Source organism: Simochromis diagramma, unplaced genomic scaffold (genome assembly GCF_900408965.1).
Source record: "Simochromis diagramma unplaced genomic scaffold, fSimDia1.1 OVJJ01000026.1, whole genome shotgun sequence".
Classification (NCBI taxonomy): domain Eukaryota; kingdom Metazoa; phylum Chordata; class Actinopteri; order Cichliformes; family Cichlidae; genus Simochromis; species Simochromis diagramma.
In genome coordinates this window covers 2,102,272-2,113,681 of record NW_024386985.1, presented here as the reverse complement: position 1 = coordinate 2,113,681, position 11,410 = coordinate 2,102,272, and positions in this window count along the sequence as shown.

Here is an 11,410-nt window from a genome sequence, read left to right as displayed (position 1 = left end):
AAAGGCAGTGAACACGGACGCGATGCATTTTGGCTTGGCTCATCGTTGATACACAGTCTGTAGTCACACCATACGGTAATATATTCTGGCTCGATTTTGTTGATACATTACAATTAATAACACACAATGTTTCAACAGAGCTAATGGCCTTTGTTGCATTTTATTCTCTGTGGTGTGTCTAAACTAACACCATAAAGACAGATAACTCTTGTTTATTTTGTCTGTCAGGTGAAAAGCATAGAGTCAGTAATGTGTAACTGAAACCACAATATCTGCTCATGTGAATTAATCGAGCCAGTCTAACAAAGAAGAATGAAAAGAGAGCAGGTTTATTGCTTTTGCCAGCTGAGAAAAGTGTGTGTGTGTGTGTGTGTGTGTGTGTGTGTGTGTGTGTGTGTGTGTGTGTGTGTGTGTGTGTGTGTGTGTGTGTGTGTGTGTGCGGTGTGCAGTGTGAAGAGTCACTTTGGGGGTGAGCCTGGTATTACAGAGTTATAAAAAAAACATGTCATCATTTCTCAGAAACCACAGAGCTGGTTGCCATGGGGATGCTGCAGGGAGCTCCTCATCCTCCCACCAATGGGCTTCAACGATCTGTTACCGCGGGAAACCTGGCTTGTTGCCTAGGAGACCAGTGGCTATGTGCTCCAGCTTAAATGAGAGAAAGAGCTGAAACACAGGGCACAAAAAGGTTCACAGAGATATCTGCGATTACTGGTGTGTGGAGGCAATATCGATCTCTTAATTGAAAATTAGATATCAGCCAATGAATGTAGCAGTTATATTGATTCTGGTGTTATTGCACTATTTGTCACTGGTACTGTATACTGTCTTTGTTTGGTAATATAAAAGGAAAAAAGCCATAAAGACATGAGTAAAAGTGTGGCCAAATATCTAAATTATATTTTAAAAAGATGATAGTTATTCAGTAATATTGTCCTCAGTTTAGAAAGAATGAAATGGAAGTGATGTTTACTGATGCACCAACTGCTATAGTGTACCTATCTTTATTTACCATTGATTGAGATCAAACAAAACATCAGTCAGAGCATAAAATATAACATAATAGTATCAAAATTATATCTTCAATCTCCCTGTAAAAGGTGAAAGGCTCTTTAAAACTCACATTTTATAATATTCCTTACATTTTAAAAAACAAGAACTGGTGGAGCAAAACATGATTGGGTGAAAACAGAGGTTTTACAGTTTTTATAGGTTTAAATGTACAATAGAAGTGTAGGTAGACAGCAGAGCAGTGACTGATACTAGAAAAGGTGGTGGAGAGTGGCAAAGCCAGAGAGAAAATCTGCCATTCAGCCCCCAGAAGGACTGGCTGGCACATGAAGACAGTCTGGACCACAAAAAGGACAAGTTAGCAAATAAGATATCCAGTAATAGTTTCCAGAAACAAGAGAAGTTTGAGGCATTTTCTACCACAGCTGTTGAAGCAATCTATCAAAGACTGAATAAGAGAGCTGGAGTATATGTGTAGATGTCAACTAATTGTTGAGCTATGAGCAGGTCGAGGGACCAGGACCAATAAAAAAAAAAAAAGGTCACTGTGCCCCTCAGGTTACCTTTACTTTTAAAACTGAGGCACGGAGTTTGGTAGCAAAAGACTTAAATACTCACAGCAGCAATAAGTAACAGCAGCACAACTAAGCTTATGCTAATTATTCATTTAAAAGTACCTCCGTGCATCAGCCATGGCAGAGGTAACTAGCACAGACCCCACTGGGGCTCAGCAGCTGATGCTTATATCTAACACATCAGACTTCTCAAAGTATCCAAGTACCCTTCATGTCTCATTGGAAATAAAAAAAATAATGTTAGTGTGTGCAGCTAGCTTTACATCATAATCTCACTTGAAAATAGAAAGATCTTGAGATTCTGCACTCCCAGTCGGTGCTGCTTTGTACACTGCCATCTGAAAGACAACTATTGACTGCATTTTTGTAAATGTGGTTACATTTTCCTATGAGAACTCTGTGTACAGCGTTTTGTAGCCGTGCATACCGTCCTTGCAAGTGCTGAGTAGCCTGTAAAGGTATCCCAGTGTTTATTCATTGATTAGGTTTATTCATTTTATAGACCTGTGCTGTCTTAAATGTGAATTCAGTGGTTACTTATGTGCATATTAGTTTATATCCTCTTCTTTTGCACACAAAGTAATTTTTTCAATGAAAAATGAGAGTGAGGTGAGCCAAATGCCCCTACTGAAAGTTTGCTGTTTGACCAGGTCATATGATCTGGCCCACACCCCAGTTGAGCCTAAAGTGTGGAAAAATAGTAAGAAAAAATACAGATCGTTGGTCTTAAACTTTCATTCTTTTATTTCAGTTTTAGTGCTTAGCAGAAAAGGACAGAAATCTGGCATCATTAAAAAAAATACAAGTGATGAGCGGTTTTACTTATGGTAATAATATGAAACTTTTCTTCATCAGTCTTTATCTCAAAAATGCCCACAGATTAGTGAGTTTCTAGTTTGAAGATACAAAGTCTGTATTTCACAGATTTGTGGAAAAAAAAAAAGCTCCAGATGAGCATTTTATGTGAAAATACCAGCGCCAGGAAAACAAAGTGTGAGAGGACGTATTCAACACACGATGAATTATTGATAAGTGAGCCATCTGGAGATGCAAATAACCTCCTACTTATTCACCAAGGACATCACCTGAGTGCAAGACAGCACTGCAATGCAGAGGGAAATATTACATAGTGTGTTGTATTGCATTGTGCCACAGAAATACATTGTGTGACTAAAGCTTGTTTTCCACTTTTCTGAATTTTGCATTTCAAGGTTTTATATTGTACAGCTACTGAAAAGTTTATTGTTTTATGAGGGCTGAGTTTCTCTTTTAAATCTTTCCACCATGAAAGTCCGAGCACAACCCAACGCGTTTAGAATGTTGGTGCATCCAGTAAAGACTAAAATTACTTTTTATAGAATGTTTTTATACATTCTGTGGTATCTGCTGAAATTCAGCAATATTCCTGCTGCTGACTCATGTTGAACAGCTGTTATTTACTCTAAGCGGTTTTGATTGGGCCAAAGTTAAAATGTAGATTAGATATTTTGTTTCCCATTGAACTGCAGGATGTTCATTTTGTCCTTGCAGCTATGGAGCTTTTAAGTGATGAATTTAGGGAACTCCATGGATAAAGTCTGGTGCCTGTTGTGCTCACTTTCAACTCTTTGAATGTAGCTGTCAACCCAGAGAGCTATGGCCATGCCAAGCAGGGAGTCCCACAAATTCATCCAGAATGATTGGTGACTCTGTTAGGGGGAAAGCTGCCAACATCTGTCTCTAGACTCTTTATTCAAGTCACTAATTATGCACTACTGGGGAGGTTTTATCTTTGCTCTATTGGACCACTTGAACTGAGACTGCTCAACTTTTCTTTTTATATTTTCTACTAATACCTGACTAATAAAAGGAAATACAAATAAGAGATACATAATACATAATAAGTACATGTAAAATATAAGTTATTTTTTTTAAATCATACAAGCCATTATACATCCAGTGTTGGGAAGGTTACTTTTAAAATGTATTCCACTACAGATTACAGAATACATGCCCCAAAATGTATTTTGTAACGTATTCTTTTACGTTACTCAATGAGAGTAACGTATTCTGAATACTTTGTATTACTTAATATATTATCCTGCTTTTTACAACTACATGAACGTACTATTGCTGTGTGATTTATTACTATAACTGAAGGTTACTCGCCATACCAATACCAACTAGATTTTTAAATCTTAATATAAAATGAATAACAGTCAGGTGGACATTAGGTAAGGCTGCACTTTTTGCAGCGATGTCGTATAGAAAACTATTCCACGCATATATAAAACAGGTCCGCGGCCCCGAACCATAGTAAAGGGACCTCTGGCTAATACGTCGGAAGTAGGGGTGACATGTGCCGCGAGACTGAGACACAGGCTTTAGAGACTCTTAATGGTGTTATGTTTGGGTTTCCACCGGCGTGGAACTACCAAAACTAGAGAGAGCCTAATATATGAAACAGGAAAAGACCGCCGTGCAATCCATTTATTTCAACAAAGTAACTGTATTCTGAATACCACCTTTTTAAACAGTAATTGTAACGGAATACAGTTACTCATATTTTGTATTTTAAATACGCATCCAATGGCATCAATTAAAAATTCAATTTTTCAATGATGTAACAAAGTATACACACAATATTCAAAATGCCTGTCTGATATTGTTTAGGTTGCACACCTTCTTGGATCGAGTTTTGATGCGTCCCATAAATTGTTGATCGGACTGAGGTCTCAGGCTCCAAATGACAATCCAAGGTTTCCCAGCAGAACGCTGAAATACGTCAAGATGCAGTTTTTTCATTTCTTGTGTCAGTCGTAGGTTTTTGAACTTTGTGCAGTTTTCATAAAGCGAAAAGTGGAAGTGGTATGGAGTGAGAACAGTTATCTGGTGTATGCAATTAGTGAATATTTTCCCACTCAAAGATGTCATTATGCATGATAACTTCCTGTTAAAAACAAAGTGTAGATATTAGCTTGCCTTTTTTTAAATATTTAGGATATGGTGTTGGAGTTCTTTTAAATTTTACACCAAAACATAAATGAAACAAAGAATGATTGATTGCCTCAAAACCAGGAAACAGATAGCTGCAGGGCATGATGCAGTAATGTACTTTTAGCCAACTAAAATAAAAGATAAGTACATCAGTACAAATAAATATTTTAAATTAAAGTTAGCATTTTTTCATTAATGCAACATATGGTATTACTATTTCCCGACAGTCACCACAGACACCACTAACTGGTTACAAGTGACTCTTGAGATTATTTTTATGTTATTTGCATTTGTGCAAATCCCTCTGTAGTAAAAGTAGCAACGCAAACACTGCTTTGCGTGCCCTCAAAACCTTTACTGACACACCTGAACACCACATCAAACAGAATGTTTTCCACTGAACTCAAGCGATTTGACTGATGTCAACAGTGTCAGAGTTTATTTTCCAGTAGTGTACTGTTACCTTTGATGAGCGAGCAGTGCCTGAATATGAAATAGAAAAACATAAACAAACAGTAAGTGTGCTACATGAAGACCAGTCACTTTAATGAGTCATGCACCCTTTTTTGATGCACAAGCTTAACTAAATACTAACTTTTGGATATTCAGTGTTTTGTTAATTGAAACTGAAAAGCACTTTAGGTTGACCAAAGAAAAATTTTCCTACTTAAAAAGAAAGAGAGAAAAACACTTATCCACACTGCACACACAGGTTTGGTGTTTAAAGCATAAATTTGACCGTAAACGTCTTAAATTTTGCTTCAAAAATGAAAGTCCCCATTTCTAAAATTGCACCAAATGATGAGCTTCAATAAAAAGGCATAACTGATTGTGGCTTTGAAAAGCCTCTGAGTCATGCCTGGCTTACATCAGGATATTTTTTGATGCTTGAGTCACTCTGGTTTTATCTTAATAAGAAAAAGAGGTCAGTCTGATCCCCTGAGTGGGTCCATTTACAAAGCAGATAATTAATGGCTCAAGACGTCTGAAGAAAAGAAAATGTATAAAAGGTGGATGTTGCTTCCAAACCTGGAAATGAAAGATGCTTCAATGGCCAAAAGAGGGCGACATCATTGGTGGCGAAAAGATTTTTGGGTGTATCAAAGCGTTTGGTAAAAATTGGCTTCAACTCCCATCGCTGTGACCTCAGTAAACACTTTCCGGTCATATTTCGTCCATTCATTACATTTTCGACAGAATTTTGGTCACCAAGAGTCACAAAGAAGGATTATCCATTAATGGTCACGAATGAGTCGTTTCATAGTCTGATCCATCCCTTATTTGTCAAGTTTGATTTCAGAACACCAAGATGTTTAGAAAACTCTCAGCTTGAGGCTTAAAGCCGGGACTTTGATAAGAAATGGGTGATGTCAAAGTTGCGTCTATGTTTTATACTGTCAGTGATAACCTAATGTCTCAGTTTTCCCTCATTAAGTCACTTATTGTAATACATTTATCACAGTACAACTATTGTCATAACTCATAGTGCTAACAGGCCTCTTAGGTTTACTGTCTCACATTGATGTGGTACAGAAGGCCGTGGGTAGTGTCTCTAAATCACTGTCAGTTTTACAGCTTTCTGAAACACCTATGGCTCTGATGAAACAGTTTGGAAAAACACTCCCTGGACAGGATCTATTCCAGATCCAATGTTGACTGGACCTGTACATTTAATTCTCCTGGCCAAGACTAAACAGAACAAGGAAATGACTAGATTTGATCCAAGACCAGCAAAAAAGAACTTAGCATTGAACAGACCTCATCTTATCTTAATGACCTTGTAGTACCATATCACCCTATTAGAGCACATCGCTCTCGCTCTGCAGACCTACTTGTTGTTCCTAGAGTATTTAAAAGTAGAATGGGAGGGAGAGCCTTCAGTTTTCAGGCCCCTCTTCTGTGGAACCAGCTTCCAGTTTGGATTGAGGAGACAGACACTATCTCTACTTTCAAGATTAGGCTTAAAACTTTCATTTTTGCTAAAGCATATAGGGGTGGATCAGGTGACCCTGAATCCTCCCTTAGTTATGCTGCAATAGACGTAGCCTGCTGGGGGATTCCCATGATGCATTGAGTATTTCTTCTTCAATCACCTTTCTCACTCATTATGTGTTAACAGACCTCTCTGCATTGAATCATACTTGTTATTAACCTCTGTCTTCCTTCTCTCACCCCAACCAGTCACAGCAGATGGGCGGCCCTCCGTGAGTCTGGTTCTGCCGGAGGTTTCTTCCCGTTAAAAGGAAGTTTTTCCTTCCCACTGTCCCCAAAGTGCTTGCTTATAGGGGGTCATATGATTGTTGGGTTTTTCTCTGTATGTGTTATTGTAGGGTCTGCCTTACAATATAAAGCGCCTTCAGGCGACTGTAGTTGTGATTTGGTGTTGTATAAATAAAATTGAATTTAACGGAACATCCAGAGGGTCTGTGATATGTTAAATGATGAAAGTGGCTTTTCATTCCTCTACATATTAAACCAAAGTAAATAAAATGATTAGCTATTAACAATTGATTTGTTTTTCTATACTGACAACTGTAACTGAAATGGCTTTGACACTGAATAATTCTTAAAAACATTCTCACTTCTGAAGCAATTCATGCCTCATCAGTGTGTGGTACATTATCTCATATTTACAATTTTCTCCACAAGATCTTGTAATTACGAGATATTAGGCTAATGCGGCATTGATTGAACTGTGAATTGGGATAATTAAGAACTTTCCACGGGATATGATGTCAGCCAAAAAAATGAATAAATAAACACGCTGCTACGATGATGGACATTAGAGCCAAACTGATTTATCTGTCTTAAGACGGATACTGATTTTTGGTCATTTAAAATTAATATTAAATATTGTCTGAAATTATTTTTTTAATACACATTAACAATAAACATTTGTTCTGTGTAGTTATTCATTAGTCCTTATAAATGTTGGGGTCATTGCTCAAAAAAAGCAATCTATACAATTACTTGTTACTTTTCTTAAAAGGAATGCAGTACGTAACTAACTAATTACTCACCATTAAAAACATTTTTGTACACTACTCTTTGCGTTACGTACTCTGTAAAATGACCTAAAACCTAAAATATTGTCACATAATTACCATTTAACAGTATAAACCTTGTCTATATTGTGTCTGGGACTGTGTTGGTGCTACAGTCCCAGACACCAACACAAATCCCTACACTAAGAAGGACACACATGGGATTATTCCTTCAATTTTAACATATTAAAACTGAGTAATAAAAATAAGACTAATGTCCAAAAATCAGCTGATTGTAGTGGGGTGGGGTGGCCCATTTATTGAGATGAAGAGCAGGATTTTTTACAGAGAGTCAATAAATATCTGAAAATGACTCAGCTTTTTAATTTGTTTTAATCACAAGTTCCAACTTGTGATTCCCGCAGTGAATGACTGTCGGGTTGGGACTGATCTTTCCACAGAGGAGTGTGACTGCTGCTCCGTATCATATCATCATAACAGCTGTGGAATCAGTTGCAAAGCCAACAAGCTCTGAGTGAAACATTTCTTCAGCGATGCCCTGCATATGAAAGCATTCTACCAGGATCTCACAGATAGTAGTGCTACTGCATGATTGCTGTTCATCTAATTAAAACAAGACGTTGTAGATGTCACATTCAGACAGGGGAGACTGCAACACCACAGCAGAGCTGCACAGTAGCCATGCAGAGAGTGATGAAGAGCTGGCAGCCAAATAAAAGCCCTGAAAGGTGACCAGGTGAGAAACCCTTGGAGATCCCGTAAATAAATTAGCTGCACTGTGTTAATGTTTCCTCCACAGGTTCGCTAATCTAAGACCTTGAAAACTGATCTTTTTCTCTCCCTTTTGGCCTTTGATTCTACACTGAGACGGCGTTTTCGGTCATGGAAAACAGAGCGTTTTGAAAAAGCTCTCCTCAAAGCGGATACATTTGAAAACACCGTTTTCGCGTCGCAGTGTGGACAGCGAACCCGGAGCCTTTTCGAAAACGATGACACATTTTAGTCATGTGATGCAGTCTTGTGACCAATTAAACTAAGATAGCGGAGGGCATTACACAGCAGTTGATTTGTTTGCTCTCAATTTTGACAGCCCTATTAAAGATGTGGATGAACAACTCTGTGAAAACAGATGAGAACGACAGTGTGGACGCGGATCATTTTCAGACGTATACGCCATTTTCAAATTTATCCGGGCTAGTGTGGACGTAGCCTAAGTCTTTTACAGTGGTAACCTCTTGTAGTTTTGTTAACTAAGGGTCAACATTTTGTCGCTATAATTATCATCATAAAACTGAACTGAACAACAAATAAGCTGTATTGGGTAAGGATTGCATACAAAAGTAACTTTATCCACATTATCTTGTTTTCATAATTGCTGGAAGCTAAAATTGCAACTGAAATTTTTCACGAGATCACATGGGGCTTTAATAACATCAAAGACATTTATGAAATTAGAAAACTCCCACACGTTAGTACAAATCTTCAGGTTTCTTCTTTTAGAGGTCAGTTGAGGTTATCACCAACTTAAAGCCCTTTTGCACTTCAGTTGGCCCTTTTGCAGGTGTAATTCAGATTGGGATCTTTATAACAGGATCTGACAGTTGGATAGGAAGAGCTAATAATGCTGATGGAGTTTAGTTAGGAAGGCTTCTGAACATTTACCTCTCTTCTGTCCCCGTCGACCTCCTTCTGGCTCCCCGTCTGCCTCCTGCTGAATATTTCAGGTTAAGACTAATGAAGGGAAGCTATCTGTCTTTCACTGCTGCAGGAGCTTTAAATAGAACAGGAACATCAGTTCACTGCTAGCAGTCCCACAGCTCCGTCTCTATGTTAACCTCACCAAATGGTCTGGCATCGTTCGAGCACACTGAGAAATGAATGGGATTATTGAGCATGGGAAATCTGACAGGTATGAAACTGACGATGATATGAATTGCAGAATCAAAAAAAGGAGCCAAAGCGAAAAAATTACTGAAGCTCTGCTGCAGTTGAATGATGAGGTGGGGGCTCAGATCAGATGGATGCATTTCATCAGGAAGCCTGGCTTTGTTGTATCCCTGTATGGTTGGTTGTAATTATACAGATTTATATTCATTAAAAGAGGGTTTTTGGGGGCGTTTTTTGTTTTCATCAATGTGAGAACCAGATGGAGAACTGACATCTGAGTGTGTTATTTTTGTCAGGGCTTTTTGCACTTTAAAGGGATAGTGCACTATTTTCCTTTATTGTTCAATTGTGAAATGCTTCTTTTGCTCTTTGGTTTTTATGACGATTAAACCAAAGATATAAAGCAACATGTGCTTATCCCAGGGCGTAAAATGGTGCTGTTCTCTAGGTCTTTAGGTCTTAAAAACTGAAAAATTACTTAATTTGTTATCTTAATTTTATAATGTTCATGAAAAGATTGAGTCCTGTCTGTCTTTTAGGTATAAATGTGATGCCAAAGGATTCTTCACAACATCCACATATGAGTTTACAGTAATACATATTGCACTGTTACCATGAACCGGATGCTTTCGACACCAACACAAAAGGACATATTCTGTGTGATTTGGAAATAATAGCAGCTTCGACACAATATCAGTATTTCACACCCTTCAAAATGAAATGGGATTAAAAGATGTTTATTATTGACCTCTAAAAAAGTTGATGATGTTGACTGTGGATAGATCCAGGCTGGCAATTTACCCATTTCCTGTCTTTATACCATGCTTCAATGAGCCAGTATCTACTTCTTTCCATGGTTAAGCCACATGCATTTTCATCACATGTTGCAGCTGTCCATTAACCAGTTCATTAAAACTTCTCCAAGTATATTTGGCACAGATGCCAGACTGTACAAAACATAAAAATAAATAAATAAATTCTTCCAAAAGCAGTTTTTTCAGCAATGGAGGTTGCCACTTAGTCAAAAGATATGAAGTGCGTTAATTGAATGTTTGAATTTAAAAATAAAATGTGTGTGTAATAAATACCCTCAGCCTGAGACATGCCTCATCCTTCAGTGTGTGACACATACGTTTCCATGCATCCTAACTCTAACCTTAACCCACAGTAAAAGCGACTGCAGTAACACGTATCATCTGATGGTTAGAAATATTTTGCATTCTTCTGCAGATCACACAGGTCAGCTTTCAGGTTTATTCTGTGGAATAGTTTGTAATACGGTAACTCTCCTCAAAATGAATGATGCGCTCCACCTGAGCTGTCATCCACAGATCACAAACGTATATCGGCATACAGTCTCCAGCTATTTCTAATAGAAGACTTCACCCTTATATCCAAACCATGTCAAGTTTGTTTCAACTGCCTCTCACTGATCTGAACTGCCATGCTGCCAGAGAAAAAGATGCATGAAACCAGAGCTTACATTGTGTTATTTTAGTTAGTGCACTTGCCCCTTTCAATGCTCCTGGTAGAATGCTGGCCTTTATTGTAATGAACTGGCTCTGTCTGTGTTGACACATTAGCACAGTGATCGTCCAGATTACTCATTATTTTCTCTTTTCCTCCTTTTCTTTGTCTCCTCAGTAGCTACATCTTTACAGATAATCACCAGTATAATCCTGAGCTTTCAGCGTAAAGTTTAGCAAACCCTCAACAGCGAAGTAATGAGCCCGACATGAGTCAGGGTTCATTTTAAATCCTGTCAGTGTCCAAAACATACATCCTCTTTCTCACTTCCCTTCTCTCCTCTACTTCTCACTCCCTCCAGAGAGACAGTAAAAGTCTTCAGTAGCACTCCGTATCCAACTGAGAGACAAGTTGAAGAGACAGACAGACACCCCGAGGATTACCAGCTTGCAGAGATAAAGGCAGGCAGAGAAGAAGAGATGGCAAGGC